The 21667-nt window shown below is 34.0% G+C and overlaps 1 long non-coding RNA gene across 4 annotated transcripts in view; it reads right to left on the reverse strand.

The window, feature by feature from the left end:
• Positions 1-449: 449 nt before the first annotated feature.
• LOC147405347 (uncharacterized) overlaps positions 450-21667 on the reverse strand; it is a 35933-nt gene continuing 14715 nt past the window's right edge. The window contains exons 6-13 of one of the 4 annotated variants that reach the window (XR_015175905.1): positions 19384-21662; positions 19201-19258; positions 10760-14124; positions 10447-10539; positions 10141-10279; positions 1316-1414; positions 991-1138; positions 450-842 (exon numbers count right to left, since the gene is read on the reverse strand). This is a non-coding gene — a long non-coding RNA (uncharacterized LOC147405347). Of the gene's footprint in view, positions 843-990; positions 1139-1315; positions 1415-10140; positions 10280-10446; positions 10540-10759; positions 21663-21667 lie in introns of all 4 variants that reach the window. The other 3 variants (XR_015175903.1, XR_015175902.1, XR_015175901.1) reach the window with 3 other exon arrangements.

The raw sequence follows: 21667 nt of genomic DNA on the forward strand, positions 1-21667 counted from the left end.
ATTCTAATAAGGTCGATTTTTTTTTTTCTTCAAAAAATATTATTTTCCATAGTTGAATTTTAATTTTAAGTTTTGGGAGCTTAATAGCCATCCATTTTTAACACCTACGAACAAGATCGAAAAATATTTCTTTTTATTTTTTACTCTTTTTTACTTTTTTTATTTTTTGAATTAGAATTTTTCATTATATAAAAAAGGCTGTCATGTTGGATTGCCAATTTGGTAATCCATGCGGGCCAAATGACCCTATCTAAGACATGAAATCTAACTACGTAAGTAAAGTGTTTTTATTTTCTTTTTCCCAAGGTTTCAAAGACTGAATTATAAGAAGACTGGGCTCAATTGGTGCATTTCATCAACTTGAAAAACATTGGTAATAATGAAAATTGAGCTCAATATCATTTCTCAGATAGAAATTAAGATTCTAACAATACAAACATACATACATCTTGGCATTCCAATAAGAATAATTTATGAGAATTATTAATTTAATGCTAGATTGGCTTAGCATAATTTATTGACATGCATAGTTTATTGAAGTAATTTAAAGGATGGGCCAGTGGTGTAAAATCCCAACTTTGCTACTAGTGATCTATCGTGCATTTCATCAGATGATCCGATGGCCCAACAGAGTATTTTAATTTACATTTGAACAAAAGTTATTGTTCACATAATTATATATGAATTGTTCATCAATTGGTCTTACTATGATCATTTGTTTGGGGCCATCTATCTATTTCTGTGCATCTAAACCATCTTTCTTTCGATCGTCGAAATCTCAATCAGTAATATGTGTGGTCCTTTCTGGTAGAATTATGAAGTTGCCTTACTTGGTGACCTACCTGTTTCAGATTTTGTAAAGCTTTTAGTAACCATGGACAAGATATCAACTAAAGCTTAATGGGTTTTGAGAATTAGAGGACGGGGAATTAAAACGAATAATAATTCAAATAAGCGAACTTAATAAGGGTCAAGCAAGAATCAATATACCCATTTCGTATTGTAGCTTGATCTTCTTTTCATTCTCTATGTGTACACTCGTGAATCCAGGTGTCTGGAGTGTTGATCCCACGACCTAGCCTAGGTTCAAATCTCGTTGAAGCCACCTTCACATTGGCAGTGGATCACCCTTGCCTGCCTAGCAAAAAAAAGGTAATGGAAATTGTACTTTACCAAGTTAGTCCACATCATGATTTAGTTTGTTGATAAACATGAATTCATAATGACTCTATTTCTCGGTTGTAACGACAGGAAAATGAAAACATTGTCAAAGAAATGGTCAAGATATATCTACTAGGGAGGGATGGATAGATACCTCAAGTTCCATCTTGCACAGACACCAGAGTAGTTCTGGAGCCCCCATAAATTTGCAGACAAATAGGGGTGATAGGTATTCTGACAACAATAACAAATCCTAACCCCAAAGATTTGGGGTCAGCCGAACAAATAAAATAAGAATGGGTGAGTGCAGTAAAAGGAAAAGGTGTAGAAACCCAAGTGTATAACAAATAAAAGGCAAAGAGGAATGGTTGAAGGGCAAACCAAAATCTACAAATTGTTACATCGTCTAATTAGGGGTTTGTGTACTATTCACTATGGTCTATCATCAACACACCACACCCCCATAGAGTGTTCATAATTTAACATGTAATTATATATAATAATCCCCAAAGAATATATCGGGAACTAAATGCACCATTTCCTTCCTCTTCTGTTCTGCAACATAGTCGAAAGGGTGATCACAGGTGAAACAGTACAGCCAATCACCATTGGTCATGTTGCTTATATATGATATATGTTCATGAATGAGCTTGTTCAGTCCTTAAATGATGGAGGAAGATTTCCATTTCTTACTAGTATATCAGAATTACTAGAAAGAAATAGATTCCAATCTTCAATGAAAATAAAATCTAGAAAAGGCGAACAATTTGTCGTGTCACCATTTATGCCAAATATTGGGGGGTCAGCAACATGAATCCTATTTCACCATTCAATTCCATTCTTGAACCATATGCATGTCTTCATATCAATTCCAACTCCGTATACGTTATTTTTGGTCTTCCCAAAGTGAGCAATAACTCAATATCACAAAAATACGGCAAGTAACAACATGTGCAACTTAAACCTATGAGGCAGCGTATCTGAGTCTTCAAGATGTCAACATCTTTATCAGCCCCCTATCACAAATATTTGCAGTTGGCAACACAGATCCTGTCCCAATTCAACTATTGCAGATCTGAGAAATGGACAAGATCCATCATTATTGGCTGGACCACACCTTGGAAATTTCCTTGGAAAAAAATCAACCCAAGTCAATTATCATACAAATCTGATCTGTAATTCCTTTGAGACGGGCAGAAAAAACAAGGAGAATGGTCCAAAAACAGAGTATGAAATGGATTTATGATCATCCTAACAAGTCAACACTTGTCCTAGGAATCCGAGTTGAGCCTTAAGTGATGGTTACTAGCATAGTCATTTCCCCATGCATGATTCAGGTGCAAAATGTCATTGCTAAACCATATTTGTAGTGATGAGACAGACATTAGCTTCCAGCAAACTATTAACATTTATAGTTGTAGATTGATTATCTGATGCATAAATAATTCACGAGCTAAGGCCATAAAAAAATTGGATTGTCAATCGGAAGAACCTAATCAATAAGCATCTGGGGCACCAACACCAATGGAGGTGTACTGCAATATGCTGAACACTAAATTGCATTGCAGGAACAATTCCAGCCATGTACTCCAAGTGAAAAAGAGCGCTGCAAAAGTAACTGAATAGAAGAATAAAGAATACTTGCATTGATCTTATGCAACATGAGCACACTGACAGAACTCTTCCATTTCCTACTGCTTATAGTAGAAAATCCACATCGGCATGGTGTGATTGAGACCTTCCCTTATCAGCAAGTGTGACTCTCACTTATTGCTCAAGGATTTTTTTCTCCACATGGGAGCAGTGCTTGTTGGTAGACCTTAAGATCATGGTGATACTCATTATCATTGATGGAACTCTTCTTTCCATTGTTGCCTTGGTCTTCAAAATGTGGACTACCATCATTATAATTGTCTTGAGCTTAAAATTCTTGTGACAGTTATCTGCAGTCTGTCTTACATCCCTGAAATGCTTAGTGTCAGGGCTGTTGCCAGCATGATCTCGAGGAGTGGATACTTGTCATCATCATATTTTTTTGTGTCAAACCTTTCATCCTTAAAGTTTCCTTTCTTGGCTCAAATGAACCCCCTAGAGTTCTTATCACCAGAGCCATCTTCTCCTCCTGGCCCAAGTTCTTTCTCTAATTCAGGATTTCGTGGCTCATCTTGTTTGTGACAATAAGAAAAAAAAATAATTTTGAAGTAGAAAACAAATAAGAAAAGTTAAGGCCAAAAAGGATGAATACTAACATTACCATTGAAAGAAACCTTTCTCAGGTAAATTGAAGAAGAAAACCTTAAAGATGCAATTATGCATAGCAAGTTCATCTGCAGTCTCTAACGTTAAAGGTCATCCATTGGTAAAAAAGGAAAAATAGCATGTTATGCCATCACATGAGCATTTATTAGGCCCACGTAGAATGCAAACAAAATGATAGTAAGTGCCTTAAAATGAAATTAAGATAAAGGTATCATGAACAATTTAATTGGTCTGTCAAGATGAACATGATGAGCTGACAATCTTTCATTTATTATAAGTTATTTTCATTTTTAAATACACTTTGAGCCCTATAAGATCAGTGAACCCCGCATAGAAACCGAAACTTTGTCTTATGCACCAGATGAGAGGAAATTGTTATGAGCTATGTGAAAATGTGTACATGAATCTGCGATAGCAAGGATTCCTAATATAGATGCATCAAGTGAATTCATTTTCCCTATAAAAGAGAGATTTAGTAACTCCAATATTGTATAGTAATTGAAATTAATGGTGGTAATTGTGGGTATTGAAATGAGCAGCATTGTTTTTCTCCGTGGACCTTGGATAGTCAAACCCACAATTCCTTAGGATATATCACATTCAAAGTGGCCAACTACCCTTTATTCCTCTAGGGGGAGCAATAGCCTTTACACCAACCTCCTCCTCCCTCTTCATCATCAATTTTTTTTTATTCCGTTTTTTTTGCCTATCCCAAAGATTGGGCACAGCAGCATTGACCTTATTCCGCTATTCAACTCTAACTAGAGCATCCATGTGACAAGGCATGTGTCTTTGGATCTTTTCTTATGACCCAGAAAATACATTGGCATGAGTCAAGATCAACGAATTCGAATGTATGCGAACATGGCTTTTGGGGCTTATAGCATCTGAAACAGTCCTCTTACCATTGGACTCAAAATATTCGAGTTGGCAACAATCCTACATTTCCGTTCAACTCTATCTAGAGTTATATCTTTTGTTGTAGAATATCTTCAAATCTTTTTTCCTACCCAGTGAAGGCTCTAACATTCGTCAAAATCAATGAATTTGATTGCATGCAAGATGGCTTTTGTGTCAACAACACCACAATTACAAAAATAAGATAATTACGCCTACTGAGCTCATCTATAAACCATAAGATGCTCAAAGTTACCTGACTTCAAAATGATTCAATCCTTAAAGCAACCTCTAACAAGGAAAACCCTACGATGTTGCATTGCCAACGTAGTAAAATACGAAATATCATAATTAGACTACAAAATATCCATAACAGAAGTCTTATTTAGCTTAGTCTCCCACCTTAAACTATGTTAACAAAACTACTAATTCATCAACAACATTGTCCACAGTTGCACCATCAAGCTTTCTTGGTTCAACACTCAATCTGATTGTCATTAGCTTTTTTGAAGCTTCATGAGGCCAATAAATCCGAATATTGGGGTTTGCAACATCAATCCTATTTCTCCATTCAACTCTGTCTTGAGATGTTCACAACTGTTATGAATTGCTCCAAAATGTGGGTTTGTCTTCAAGACGGAACAAGTTTCAATGTCAATGCATCTTTGCATCATATACTTTCCAGAAAAGATCCTTTCAGCTCTAGAGTTATAGGTAAATGAATATCAACAGTGCATTTCCAACATACAATTTTTTAGATTACTAGGTGTGGGCATGGGGTGTAAAGTCTTTTGTTAATGCGTCACAATGATTGAAAAGAAAACAAGATTGGGTAATTTGTTATAGAATACCCTTAAGAAGGCACCAAATGAAACAATTTTTCTTCCTGCGATACAAAACATACCATAAACGAGGTAAACAATTTCTTAAAAGATTTTCTTAAAAGGTACGTACTCCATTATAAATTGAGGTACCTTCATCAATATTAGCTACAAATGCACAAAATAAAATTTGTTGAGTACAATTTTCCAGATTACTTGTGCAGATTACTAGGCGTGGGGTGAAGTCTTTTGTTAATGATTCACAGTGATTGAAAAGAAAACAAGATTAGGTAATTTGTAATAGAATACCTTAAGAAGGCACTCAATTAAACAATTTTTCTTTCTAAGATACAAAAGCATACAATAAATGTGGTAAAAAATTTCTTAAAATGTACATGCTCCATTTTAATTGAGGAACATTCATGAATATTAGCTACAAATGCACAAAATTTGTAATAGAATACCTTAAGAAGGCGCTCAATTAAACAATTTTTCTTTCTAAGATACAAAAGCATACAATAAATGAGGTAAAAAATTTCTTAAAATGTACATGCTCCATTTTAATTGAGGAACATTCATGAATATTAGCTACAAATGCACAAAATAATATTAGCTACATGCACAATTCTTCCAATCTTTCAGTCTAAAACTTAGCTACAATTTCATGCAAGCAAGTATGCCTACGTAGTTGAAACCATTGAAAAGAAGCCAAATATGCAAACCTCAAGTCATGAAGTTCTAGAAAGGAACACACATACACAATGAATAACATGATCCTCTGCTCATTAGATTTGCTAGCCTTACAAGAATTTCAACTATAAGCGAAACAAATAAACATAAACTACACAAGTTGAAAAAAGTTGCTCAAAACCATCAAATTTTAGGTTCTTCTCAATGCCTTATAAGATTGAAGATTTTCCTTGAGCTAAACTTCTGAATTAATTTGTAAAACAATACCCAGACATAGAAGAAAAATGAATTAATATTTTCCCAATGGTGGTGTTAATGAGTGATGCAAAAACTTGAAAAAAATCCCTTTGAAATAGAATCAACAATGAATATAAATAAAATACTTCTGCCAAAAACAAATTTTACATAGTCCAATGGAAATTTTTTGGTGACAAGTAAACTTTAAGGAAGTTGTGTTCCAAGAAACATTCTCAAAATTAAGCATTTAAATGGGGAATCATAGTAAGTTCTTGCAATACTTAGATATTGGAGAAAGTAATGACTAATAAGATGACTAATTGCTCGTCTGTTGCATTAGCTTTGAAATTCAAAATGTAAAATAAAAGAGCATTCAATTACCTATTCTACTATACATCTTCTAATAAATCCACAAATTCACCACTAACCACCATCGTTATACCTGAGATCACAGTACTTGCATGCCATATAGAGAAAAGAGTCGAGTAATGGATTTCAAATAAAAAGTACATAAACACGGAAATCAAAATCATCCTCATATGTGATTATCTCTTAGAATTTCTAAAATCAAGGGGAAAACTTCTCATAAAATATAATGCCTCAGTGCCAAATACTTTTAAAAGCATCTACACGATAGGAACACCGAAACCAAACAAAAATAGGGAATTGAAATCATTCTATACAAGATTATCACTTAGAGAAAAGATTCGAGTGCTATATAGAGAAAATAGTAGAGTAATAGATTTCAAATAAAAAATACATACAACCGAAATCAAACAAAAATAGGGAATCAAAATCATCCTCATATGTGATTATCACTTAGAATTTCTCAAATCAAGGGTACAACTTTTCATAAAATATAATGCCTCAACGCCAAGTTTACCTTTAGAAGCATCTAAACAATACGAACACCGAAACCAAACAAAAATAGGGAATCAGAATCATTCTTAATGAGATTAATAGTTAGAATTTCTTAAATCAAGGGGGACTACAAATTTTTAGAAAATATAAAGCTTCAATTTTAAGTTTAATTTTAGAAGCATCTATAATATAAAGATCATTTTGATCTATTTACAAAGGTTTTTCTAAAAGTTTTATAAAGTTTCTAATTGTATAGTGTTGATTGAGATTAAGGTAACCCAGTCTGGGTATTTTTTTTAAACACTACAAAGTTGCACTCAATTCACCCAGTCCCAATCCTAAATACATGAAATGGGTTAGAATAGAAGGCCAATTAGCATAAATTATGCATGTCTCATGAACTTGATAATAAATTCAGTTCAATCTAGGGTTTCCAGGCATGTCTTCAGACAAAATTGAATTCCTATGTCATAAGAAAAAAATTGAATTGAGGAAGAACAAGATTCATTTAGTACCCAAAACTATTAGGGACCGTTATGATGATGACGAGAACTATGACAACGATAATAATGATGATGACAACAATGACAACTATGATAATAATGAATGAATGATGATGACAAAAATGACAATGAATGATGACGACAAAAATGACAATGAATGATGACGACAATGACAACTATGGCAATAATGAATGAATGATGATGACAATAATGACAACGACGATGATGAACGATGAGGTCCAACATCATCAAACACTTATCCCAAAGATTTGGATTCACTAAATGCCATCTTTGTTCCTCTACTCAATTTTCTCCAAAGCCAACGTCTTATATTATTTAAAATGAGTACTTATACACATTTTCTATCTTAATCAACATTCATTTGGGTTCCCCTCATTCTTTAAAAACCTTCAAGTAGCATAGTCTTGTAACTAAGGGGTTGTAACTGATCATTGTTGAACATGCTCAAACCATCTCAATCAACTTTATCTTAGTTAGTCATCTATTGGAGCTACTCCAACATTTTGTGAATGTACATATTTCTAATTTTTTTCTTGTCTAGTTTTATTAATTTAAGCTTGTTTTAACCTTATCTTTTTAAAGCCTAGGTGGGTTTCCTCAATTTACTATTAGATTTCTTCATTTCTCAATTTATTATCCTTGCAAACATAATGTTTATCCTCATTATTAAACCCAAAGTAGAGTCTCAAGTTGGCAACTGATTGAAAATTTTTGCCTAATAAGTCTAGTTTTATTAATTTAAGCTTGTTTTAACCTTATCTTTTTAAAGCCTAGGTGGATTTCCTCAATTTACTATTAGATTTCTTCATTTCTCAATTTATTATCCTTGCAAACATAATGTTTATCCTCATTATTAAACCCAAAGTAGAGTCTCAAGTTGGCAACTGATTGAAAATTTTTGCCTAATAATTTCATATGAGTATAGATGCAATTAATCGAAAAGGGGCAATGCACAAGAAAATAAATTTAACTTTGACTGCAATTTAGAACAAAGCTTCGACGATTATGATTATCGCCAAGATATTATACAAGTAGAGATTTTGAGATCATCGATAGGTAAATATCAAAAATAGATAAATAAAACTATAACATTTTAAATACAAAGAAAGACTACTATCTTTTCGATAATAAGAAAAGTGTGTGCATGAAAACCTATAGGACACTTGTGCTAAGTTCATGAATAAATTTAGGCCTATATTGATTAATAAGAAGGCCTAATGAATCACCCTAAGCCTCTTCACATTACTCTAATCATTTTTAAGGTTGACAACATTCTTTGATTGGATAACATTGAAATTTGGGTGAATTTCCATTTCGTGAGGCTGAATTTGATGAATTTATAGTTCCGGCTCGCTAATTATTTTAATTACCAAAACATGAATGGTAATGAATTCAAGTGTTTTGAAGTGACTATTTCGTAGGTTTAAAGTGATTGTCCCGCTAAAAATAATGAAACCTACGAGATAGTCACTTTAAACCTGCGAAATAGTCAATTTAAAAAACCTCCGAATTCATTTCACGTTTTGGTAATTAAAATGAACAGTGAGCCAGAATCGTATAATTCGTCCATGTGGGCTAAATGACCCTTTCGAAGACGTGAAATCAAACAAAGTAAAGTGTTTTTATTTTTCTTTTGTCCCAAGGTTTCAAAGACTGAATTATAAGAAGACTGGGCTCAATTGGTGCATTTCATCAACTTGAAAAACATTGGAGTATGTCAAATATTCATCAAAACATGGGGGGTTATGCCTAAATCGTGCTTTATTAATAATAAGTCTATCAATGGAAAAGTCCAAGCCAACCTTGATTGAGCCCAAACCTGACCCTAACGACTGGGCTGGTTTTGGGTTTTATAAAAATTAAATTCATGCATATTTCAAAGTCGTTTGGAGTGTTTGATATTGTTTGTCATCAAGATATGGTTCCAATCTCTATCCTAGATAAAAAAAAAAGGTTAAAGATGAATGTGGCCCAGGTTAAGGAAGGCACCAGACCTAATTATATCATCTATGATCTTAAATTGATTTTTTAATTTATGGTAATAATGAAAATTGAGCTCAATATCATTTCTCAGATAGAAATTAAGATTCTAACAATATAAACATACATACATCTTGGCATTCCAATAAGAATAATTTATGGGAATTATTAATTTAATGCTAGATTGGCTTAGCATAATTTAATAACATAGTGCATAGTGTATTAAAGTAATTTAAAGGTCTAGGATGGGCCGGTAGTGTAAAATCCCAACTTTGCTACTAGTGATTGATCACGCATTTCATCAGATGATCCGATGGCCCAACATAGTATTTTACATTTGAACAAAAGTTATTGTTCACATAATTATATATGAATTAGTTCATCAATTGGTCTTACTATGATCATTTGTTTGGGGCCATCTATCTATTTCTGTGGACCTAAATCATCTTTCTTTCGACCATCTAAGTCTCAATCAGTACAATGTGTGGTAATATCCTAAGTAGCTGCTGCAAATTTGGTCCTTTTTGGTAGAATTATGAAGTTGCCTTACTTGGTGACCTACCTGTTTCAGATTTTGTAAAGCTTTTAGTAACCATGGACAAGATATCAGCTAAAGCTTAATGAGTTTTGAGAATTAGAGGACAGGGAATTAAAACGAATAATAATTCAAATAAGCGAAATACTTAAAGAGTCAAGCAAGAATCATATACCCATTTCGTATTGTAGCTTTTCATTCTCTATGTGTACACTCGTGAATCAAGGTATCTAGAGTGTTGATCCCACGACCTAGCCTAGGTTCAAATCTCATTGGACCCACCTACACATTGGCAGTGGATCATCCTTGCCTGCCTAGCAAAAAAAAGTAACGGAAATCATACTTTACCAAGTTAGTCCAAATCATATTTATTTTGTTGATAAACATGAATTCATAATGACTCTATTTCTCTGTTGTAACAACAGGAAAATGAGAACATTGCTGGTTAAGATATATCTACTAGGTAGGGATGGATAGATACCTCAAGTTCCATCTTGCACAGACACCAGAGTAATTCTTGAGCCCATAAATTGCAATTGAACACATAAATTTCATCAGTTGTGGAAGTATCTAGCTGAAATTCAAAAAGGGGTGATAAGTATTCTGACAACAATAACAAATCCTAACCCCAAAGATTTGGGGTCGGCCAAACAAATCCCGTTCCTCCATTTTACTCTATCCAAAGCCAAGTCTTCTGTGACATCTTCTCAATAAAAACAAAACCACAGAGGGAGAATACTGCTGGTGGGGTCTATCTAAAGATATATATATATATAAAACTTTCATAGTCGAACCTTGATGATGTGAGACTTATGGAGGTTCAGAGAGATGGTTGATACTGTTAGAGCAAATCAACTGTTAATTGGGACCAGAGAGATGGTTATCATATTTTACTGGGTACCTTGAACAAATAAAATAAGAATGGGTGAGTGTAGTAAAAGGAAAAGGTGTAGAAACCCAAGTGTATAACAGATAAAAGTCAAAGAGGAAATGGTTGAAGGGCAAACCAAAATCTACAAAATTGTTACATCGTCTAATTAGGGGTTTGTGTACTATTTACAAAATTTGATTTTGATCAACCACTAATTTTAAAGTGTTAAAAGCTAAAACATACACTAATAAAGAAGGCTATAAACTAATAAAGAATAGAGCGGCTCGACAATAGAAGGTTTAACCTGTTAACTTGAATTCCTCAATGGATTGAGTTAGAAGTTTTGGAGTGTGCAGATTTTTTGTGAGGATGGATCTAAAGAGATCATCCCCACCAGATATCAGTCATTGAATCATCATCTCCATGTGGGCCCAATGATCATGTGTGAACATAGACGTCAAATTATCCATACATCTACATATAATGATATCAATTGTTTCAATAATCTTAATTTTGGGAAAATACTTCAAACAAGACAGAATCTTTTATTTTCGAAGGCGATAATGTACCTATCCTCCATTTTGTTAAATGGAGAAGGGTCCATAGTTGTGATTCTTGTTATTTATATAGAAAATTATGTGACTGATCTAATTCGACACAAAGAACAATGATCCTTCACATGAAACCATCCTCATTTACAACAGTACATAAATGCCAAGGCAATAATTGACTATATTGAGCCTTTCTTCCTTTTCACACATATCAAACAACACTTATTGGTACTTTCCACAAAATAAAACATTATAAATGGACATTCGATTAAGTTACTACTTCCCACAAGTACCGCAATCACAAACCCAAAAGAGGCCATCCTTAGCAGAGCCAAGGTGGTTTCATGGAGCTTTAGTCATCCTGATTAAAATTGACTTTCTATAATTTAATTCTTCTTCAAGCTAATGGTAAGTCCAGCCACTTATGCCCCATGTACACTGGTAAACCATTAGTAGAGAATCCTTAGAGTCTACCAATGGATCCGAAAATTTAGCAGATATTGCAAAATGAGCACAAAATGAAAATCCCATCTAGGTTATGAGAAAGATACAATGCACAAACTTACCCTTGACCCTCACATGATTCACCTTCGCAAGAAGAGGATGACTTTTGAATTATACTGGAAGCTACAAGTTAAGAATCAACATCCAGCCTCTTTGGCAGAGCGAATCCTGTTCGTCCATTCAATTATGTCTAGAGCCCACTACTGCCACAAGTTAAGCATACATCTAAAACCAATAGATAACGGGATGCAGAATTACTAGAAAGAAATAGATTCCAATCTTCAATGAAAATAAAATCTAGAAAAGGCGAACAATTTGTCGTGTCACCATTTATGCCAAACATTGGGGTCAGCAACATGAATCCTATTTCACCATTCAATTCCATTCTTGAACCATATGCATGTCTAAATATCAATTCTAACTCCATATACGTTATTTTTGGCCTTCCCAAAGTGAGCAATAAATATCACAAAAATACAGCAAGTAACAACATGTGCAACTTAAATCTATGAGGCAGCAAATCTGATTCTTCAAGAAGTCAACATCTTTATCAGTCCCCCTATCACAAATATTTGTAGTTAGCAACACAGATCTTGTCCCAATTCAACTATTGCAGATCTGAATAACGGAAAAGATCCATCATTATTGGCTGGACCCCACCTTGGAAATATCCTTGGCAAAAAATCAACCCAAGTCAATTATCATACAAATCTGATCTGTAATTCCTTCGAGACAGCCAGAAAAAACATGGAGAATGGTCCAAAAACAGAGTATGAAATGGATTTATGATCATCCTAACAAGTCAACACTTGTCCTAGGAATCCAAGTTGAGCCTTAAGTGATGGTCAGGTGCAAAATGCCATTGCTAAACCATATTTGTAGTGATGAGACAGACATTAGCTTCCAGCACACCATTACCATTTATAGTTGTAGATTGATTATCTGATGGGTAAATAATTCACGAGCTAAGGCCATATAAAAACTGGTTTGTCAATCAGAAGAACCTAATCAATGAGCATCTGGGGCACCAGGGCACCAACACCAATGGTGGTGGACTGCAATATGCTGAACACTAAATTGCATTGCAGGAACAATTCCAGCCATGTACTCCAAGTGAAAAAGAGCACTGCAAAAGTAACTGAATAGAAGAATAAAGGATACTTGCATTTCTTATGCAACATGAGCACACTTAAACTGAAAGAACTCTTCCATTTCCTACTGCTTATAGTAGAAAATCCACATCAACATGGTGTGATTGAGACCTTCTTCAGATCCTGCTTGGATGAAACGAAAAATACCTTATCAGCAAGTGTAACTCCACTTATTGCTCAAGGCTTTTCCTCCACATGGGAGCGGTGCTTGTTGGTAGACCTTATGATCATAGTGATACTCAATATCATTGGTGGATCTCTTCTTTCCATTGTAGCCTTGGTTGTCAAACTGTGGGCTACCATCATTATAATTGTCTTGAGCTTAAAATTCTTGTGACAGTTATCTGCAGTCTGTCTTACATCCCTGAAATGCTTGGTGTCAGGGCTGTTGCTAGCATGATCTCGAGGAGTGGTCATCTATGTGCTTATCATCTTGCTGTCTATTATCCTTGTCAAGATCTTTTCGGTCTTTATCTCTGTACTTATCATCATCATATTTTTTTGTGTCAAACCTTTCATCCTTAAATTTCCCATTCTTGGCTCAAATGAACCCTAGAAGATATTCGTCTATCATGACCATCTCTGAAATTATCTTGATCATTGTCTTGATATTAGACTTCTTTATCTCTAGACTGATCATCCTCAGGTAAATTGAAGAAGAGAACCTTACCATTAAAAGAAACCTTTCTCAGGTAAATTGAAGAAGAAAACCTTAAAGATGCAATTATGCATAGCAAGTTCATCTGAACTCTCTAAAGTTCTTATCACCAGAGCCATCTTCTCCTCCTGGCCCAAGTTCTTTCTCTCTAATTCAGGATTTCGTGGCTCATCTTGTTTGTGACAATAAGAATATAAAAAAATTGAAATAGAAAATAAATAAGAAAAGTTAAGGCCAAAAAGGATGCATCCTAACATTACCATTAAAAGAAACCTTTCTCAGGTAAATTGAAGAAGAAAACCTTAAAGATGCAATTATGCATAGCAAGTTCATCTTCACTCTCTAAAGTTAAAGGTTATCCATTGGTAAAAAAGGAAAAACAATATGTTAGGCCATCACATGAGCAGTTATTAGGCCCACATACCTGCATGCAAACAAAATGATAGTAAGTACCTTAAAACGAAATTAAGATGAAGGTATCATGAACGATTAACTTGGACTGTCAAGATGAACATGATGAGCTGACAATCTTTCATTTATTATAAGTTATGTTATTTTTAAATACACTTTGAGCCCTATAAGATCAGTGAACCCCGCATAGAAACCGAAACTTTGTCTTATGCACCAGATGAGAGGAAATTGTTATGAGCTATGTGAAAATGTGTATATGATTCTGCGATAGCAAGGATTCGTAATATATATACATCAAGTGAATTCATTTTCCCTATAAAAGAGAGATTTAGTAACTCCAATATTGTATAGTAATTGAAATTAATGGTGGTAATTGTGGGTATTGAAATGAGCAGCATTGTTCTTCTCTGTGGACGTTGGATAGTCAAACCCACAATTCCTTAGGATATATCACATTCAAAGTGGCCAACTACCCTTTTTTCCGCTAGGGGGAACAATAGCCTTTACACCAACCTCCTCCCCTCCCTATTCATCATCAATCTTTTTTTTTTTCCGTTTTTTTTTGCCTATCCCAAAGATTGGGCACAGCAGCATTGATCTTATTCCGCCATTCAACTCTAACCAGAGCATCCATGTGACAAGGCATGTGTCTTTGGATCTTTTCTTATGACCCAGAAAATACCTTGGCATGAGTCAAGATCAACGATTTTTTTTTTTTTTTGAAAGGAAGATCAATGAATTTGAATGTATGCAAATGGCTTTTGGGGCCTATAGCATCTGAAACAGTCCTCTTATCATTGGACTCAAAATATTCGGGTTGGCAACAATAATCCTACTTTTCCGTTCAACTCTATCTAGAGTTATATCTTTTGTTGTAGAATATCTTCAAATCTTTTTTCCTACCCAGTGAATGCTCTTGCATTCGTCAAAATCAATGAATTTGATTGCATGCGAAGATGGCTTTTTGTGTCAACAACAACAAAAATAATATAATTATGCCAACTGAGCTCATCTATAAACCATAAGATGCTCAAAGTTACCTGACTTAAAAAATGATTCAATCCTTAATGCAACCTCTAAGAAGGAAAACCCTATGATGTTGCATTGCCAACGTAGTAAAATATGAAATATCATAAAAACCCCTTAGACTACAAAATATCCATAATAGAAGTCTTATTTAGCTTAGTCTCCCACCTCAAACTATGTTAACAAAACTACCAGTTCATCAACAACATTGTCCACAGTTGTACCATTAAGCTTTCTTGGTTCAACACTCAATCTGATTGTCATTAGCTTTTTTGAAGCTTCATGAGGCCAATAAATCCAAATATTGGGGTCTGCAACATCAATCCTATTTCTCCATTCAACTCTGTCTTGAGATGTTCACAAAACTGTTATGAATTGCTCCAAAATGTGGGTTTGTTTCCAAGACGGACCAAGTTACAATGTCAATGTTGGGAGAAAGGAAGCGAAAGGGCCATCTTTGCAACATATACAAATGCACAAAATAAAATTAGTTGAGTACAATTTTCTAGATTACTTGTACAGATTACTAGGCGTGGGGTGAAGTCTTTTGCTAATGATTCAAAATGATTGAAAATAAAACAAGATTAGGTAATTTGTAATAGAATACCCTTAAGAAGGCACCCAATTAAACAATTTTTCGTTCTAAGATACAAAACATACCATAAATGAGGTAAAAAAATTCTTAAAATGTACGTACTCCAATATAAATTGAGGAACCTTCATGAATATTAGCTACAAATGCACAAAATAAAATTTGTTGAGTGCAACTTTTGGATATTACATGCACAATTCTTCCAATCGTATAGTCTAAAACTTAGCTACAATTTAATGCAAGCAAATATGCTTACATAGTTGAAACATTGAAAAGAAGCTAAATATGCAAACCTCAAATCATGAAATTCTAGCAAGGAACACACATACACATAAGTGAAACAAATAAACATAAACTACACAAGTTGAAAAAAGTTGCTCAAAACCATCAAATCTTAGGCTCTTCGCAATGCATTGTAAGATCTAAGATTTTCCATGAGCTAAACTACAAAATTAATTTGTAAAACAATACCCAACATTGAAGAAAAATGAATTAACATTTTCCCGATGATGGTGTTAATGAGTGATGCCAAAACATGAAAAAAATCCATTTGAAATCAAATCAACATGAATATAAATAAAATACTTGTGCCAACAACAAATTTTACATAGTCCAATGGAAATTTTTTGGTGACAGGTACACTTTAGGGAAGTTGTATTCCAAGAAACATTCTCGAAATTAAGCATTTAAATGGGGAATCATAGTAAGTTCTTGCAATACTTAGATATTGGAGAAAGTAATTGCTCATCTGTTGCATTAGCTTTGAAATTCAAAATGTAAAATAGCATTCAATTACCTATTCTGCTATACATCTTCTAATAAATCTATCAACAGATTCACCACCAACCACCATCATTCTATTTGCGATCACAGTACTTGCATGCCATATAGAGAAAAGAGTTGAGTGCTATATAGAGAAAAGAGTCGAGTAATGAATTTCAAATAAAAAATACATAAACACCGAAATCAAACAAAAATAGGAAATCAAAATCATCCTCATATGTGATTATCTCTTAGAATTTCTAAAATCAAGGGGAAAACTTCTCATAAAATATAATGCCTCAGTGCCAAGTTTACTTTTAAAAGCATCTACACAATAGGAACACCGAAACCAAACAAAAATAGGGAATCGAAATCATTCTATACGAGATTATCACTTAGAGAAAAGATTCGAGTGCAGAGTATTGAATTTCAAATAAAAAATACATACAACCGAAATCAAACAAAAATAGGGAATCAAAATCATCCTCCTATGTGATTATCACTTAGAATTTCTCAAATCAAGGGTACAACTTTTCAGAAAATATAATGCCTCAGCGCCATGTTTACTTTTAAAAGCATCTAAATAATAGGAACACCGAAACCAAAAAAAAATAGGGAATCAAAATAATTCTAAATGAGATTATGACTTAGAATTTCTTAAATCAAGGGGGACTACAAATTTTTAGAAAATATAATGCTTCAATGCCAAGTTTAATTTTAGAAGCATCTATAATATAGAGGTCATTTTGATCAATTTATAGAGGTTTTTCTAAAAATTTTATAAAGTTTCTAATTGTATAGTGTGGATTGAGATTAAAGGTAACCCAATCTGTGTATTTTTTTAACACTACAAAGTTGCACTCAATTCACCCAGTCCCAATCCTAAATACATGAAATGGGTTAGAATAGAAGGCCAATTAGCATAAATTATGCATTCCTCATGAACTTGATAATAAATTTAGTTCAATCTACGATTTCCAAGCATTGCTTCAGACAAAATTGAATTCCTATGTCATAAAAAAAAATTGAATTGAGGAAGAAAAAGATTCATTCAGTACCCAAAACTGTTATGATGATGATGAGAACTATGAAAACGATAATAATGATGATGACAACAATGACAACTATGATAATAATGAATGAATGATGATGACAAAACTGACAATAAATGATGACGACAATGACGACTATGATAATAATGAATGAATGATGATGACAACAATGACAATGACGATGATGAATGATGAGGTCCAACATCATCTAACACTTATCCCAAAGATTGGGGTTCACCAATGCCATCTTTGTTCCTCTATTCAATTTTCTCTAAAGCCAACGTCTTATATTATTTAAAATGAGTACTTATACATGTTCTCTATCTCAATCAACATTCATTTGGGTTCCCCTCATGCTTTTAAAACCTTCAAGTAGCATAGTCTTCTAACTAAGTGGTTGTAACTGATCATTGTTGAACATGCTCAAACCATCTCAATCAACTTTCTCTTAGTTTGTCATCTACTAGAGCTACGCCAACATTTTGTGAATGTACATATTTCTATTTTTTTTTTCTTGTCTAATTTTATTAATTTAAGCTTGTTTTAACCTTATTCTTTTTAAAGCCTAGGTGGATTTCCTCAATTTACTAGTAGATTTCTTCATTCCTCTATTTATTATCCTTGAAAACATAATGCTTATCCTCATTATTAAACCCAAAGTAGAGTCTCAAGTTGCCAACCGATTGAAAACTTTTACCTAATAATTTCATATGAGTATAGATGCAATTCATCTAAAATGGGCAATGCACAAGAAAATAAATTTAACTTTGATTGCAATTTAGAAAAAAGTTCAACGATTATGACTATCACCAAGATATTACACAAGTAGAGATTTTGAGATCATCAGTAGGTAAATATCAAAAACGGATAAATAAAACTATAACATTTTAAATATAAAGAAAGACTACTATCTTTTCGATAATAAGAAAAGTGTGCATGAAAACCTATAGGACACTTGTGCTGAGTTCATGCATAAATTTAGGCCTATATTGATTAATAAAAAGCCTTAATGAATCACCCTAACCCTCTATACATTACTCTTATCATTTTTAAGGTTGACAACATTCTTTGATTGGATAACATTAAAATTTGGGTGAATTTCCATTTCGTGAGCTGAATTTGATGAATTTACAGTTCCGGCTCACTATTCAGTTTAATTACCAAAACGTGAATAGTAAGGAATTCAGGTGCTTTGAAGTGACTATTTTGCAGGTTTAAAGTGACTATCTTGCTAAAAATAGAGAAACCTGCGAGATAGTCACTTTATACCTGCGAAATAGCCACTTAAAAAAACCTCCGAATTCGTTACCATTCATGTTTTGGTAATTAAAATGAACAGAGAGCCGGAATCGTATGATTCGTCAAAAGTTGATCATGTTTTAGAAAATATTCCTCGAAATTTACTATCAAATTGTTGTATGATTTAAAGGATGCAAAGAGATTACAACATTAGTGGTTCACAATGATTGAAAAGAAAACAAGTTTAGGAGAATTTTTTTCAACATTTTGAATTATACAATTTTCTGTTATAGATTGCTCTCTCATGCAATGAGCCAAGATACTGTCCTTTTCTCACCTGAGAGGATTGAAAGAGAGTTGTTTTCAAATTAGTTAGTTTAGATAAGAAAAATGTCTAAATGACTAAAAGAAACTTAACTTGTACACCAGATGGAGGCCATGGATGTGTTTCCCTGGTTCAAAAGTTGTTGTCTCACCTGTTAAGGGCATGGACAAAACAGAAAGAGATAAAGATCAATAATACAAATGAAATGGACACTTTAGATGGAAAATCCTAGTCAAGTTTTGAATTCTTAGAAAAAAATTCTTTTGGGACCCATACCAGTAAAATCTGGGAATCAACATATTGAGAGAAATGAACTGTTCTGTACCTGCAGTTCCAGATGCTTACACTAGTAATCTCTAACGTAAGTCATATGTCCTCATAAATTTCTAATGCAGTTTGTGCACAAATAATTCCATGGGGTTTCAGCATGATCTCTTCAATTTGTCTACATTAAAGCCATGGAACTCCTCGGTACCATCAACGTTGAAGTCCAAACCTACTCCATCAAAACCTATGCAGCCTCCCATCTATATATAAACCAACTAATTGCAAGCCCTTGGCCACTCCTATCCTCCGAATTTTATTCAAAATTCTGATATACCATATCCTGCTACCAGTGCTTAGAGGCTAGGAAGTAATCTGCATTCAGATTAGTCATAACCCATCTTGAAATGTAATCTGCATTCAGATTAGTCATAACCCATCTTGAAAAGGTCAGTAATCTCCCCCCAGTAGACATCGTTGTGGCGCGCTCATTCTGCATACATATCCAATGGCCATAAAATTCCAAACAGGCATGCAATATGGAGCTGTTCCAGGGATTGATTTATTTTCCGTGATGGCGCGCCACCATATTGATTTATCAGGTGAGTACACCATAGCCTGCTACCAGTTCTCAGAGGCTAGGAAGTAATCTACATTCAGATTAGTCATCACCCATCTTGAAAAGGTCAGTAATCTCCCCCCAATAGACGTCGTTGTGGAGCACTCATTTTGCATCCTTTGGAGAGAAGAGATGGTCAATCCCCATGCTTGTGAACTACGTATCCCATGGTCTTATAATTCCAAACAGACAAACAACATGGAGCTGTTCCAGGTATTGATTTATCTTCCGTGATGGTGCGCCACCATATTGATAATCAGGTGAAAACCTTATCGATGCATGGAGGCCCGGTCAATCCCCATGCTTTTGAACTACGTATCCCATGGTCTTATAATTCCAAACAGACAAACAACATGGAGCTGTTCCAGGTATTGATTTATCTTCCGTGATGGTGCGCCACCATATTGATAATCAGGTGAAAACCTTATCGATGCATGGAGGCCCGGCCCCTTCATCATGTGATTGTTGTTTGGCAATCAGATGATCTTTCTTTTTTGTTTGGAGAGGAGTTGATGACATTTTAGCCGGCTTCACTATCGTACCCTTACAAAAGACATCAATCAGGAGGAAAATGAAGTGAGAAAAGGTGGTAGAAACAATGTCATCCTAAAAAGATAAAACCCAAAGATCGAACCTGCACTCAATCTGGCATGAATAATTGAGAAGTTTGGCCACTGCATTTTACAATGTATGAACGGTCAGCAGTCCTCAAAGTTGGGTTAATTCAAGAAAAATTATTACCAATAAAAGCTCAGAAGTGACATTTTGATGACAGGTCACACATCCAATTGTTACTAGATTTTGATTTTGGCACTGCCATCACAAAGATTGTGTTTGGAAAAAAAAAATGAGAAAATGAATGAATTAGAAAAATGTAGAGTGTGACAAGTCAGGCAATGGATGCGTCTGTCTTTTCATCCAATGCCCTATAAACAAGTCAGGCATGTTACTAACATTACTAAAAACAGATAAAAACACGAACTGGGTAGGGGCGAAAGGAACATTGAATAAAATGGTCATCACCCTACAAAATAGTCAACCTTCAAAAGTTTGATAATTCTGACATTAAAGGGGAGGCCATAGAAAATGTTCCTAAAAATCAAACTTAACTGTAACCAAACACAACTTCAGAAGATGAGACCATCTTTCTAATGGTGAGAATACCATAAAAATTTTACGAGCAATTATAAATCCTCCCTGTTCTATGGTCTGAGACAAGATACAGAAATATTTGAACAGGTGTTTTTTTTATCTCCTTTCTCTGCATCATTTAGATTAAGAGAAAAAAAAAAGTGGGGTTGCTCTTGCTCTCTAGTATAAAAATGAATTCACTAAATGATCAGTCATGAAGCAAACACAAGTCACATCAGCATGTTTTAAATTTAAGAAGATTTTTGTAAAACAGTTGAAAAATGAATACCTCAAATTATGATATAATGGAAAAAAAAAACATTTTTCAACTAGAAAGACTTCACATAACCCAACCACAGACTGATATATTGAGCACCATTTCAAGACATTAAAGAGGAAAAAGGATAAAAATTACTTTTCTTTTGGAGATAACAAACCGTTGGGTTATTGAAGGAAGTATCAAATACCAATCATATTCAAAAACCCATGCTTTTACTTCTTGGCCTCTCTCTGAGATTGTTGTAATTAGTTCAAGGTTAGCCTACA

Source organism: Akebia trifoliata, chromosome 3, assembly GCF_017979445.1.
Source record: "Akebia trifoliata isolate Shusen 1 chromosome 3, ASM1797944v1, whole genome shotgun sequence".
NCBI lineage: Eukaryota > Viridiplantae > Streptophyta > Magnoliopsida > Ranunculales > Lardizabalaceae > Akebia > Akebia trifoliata.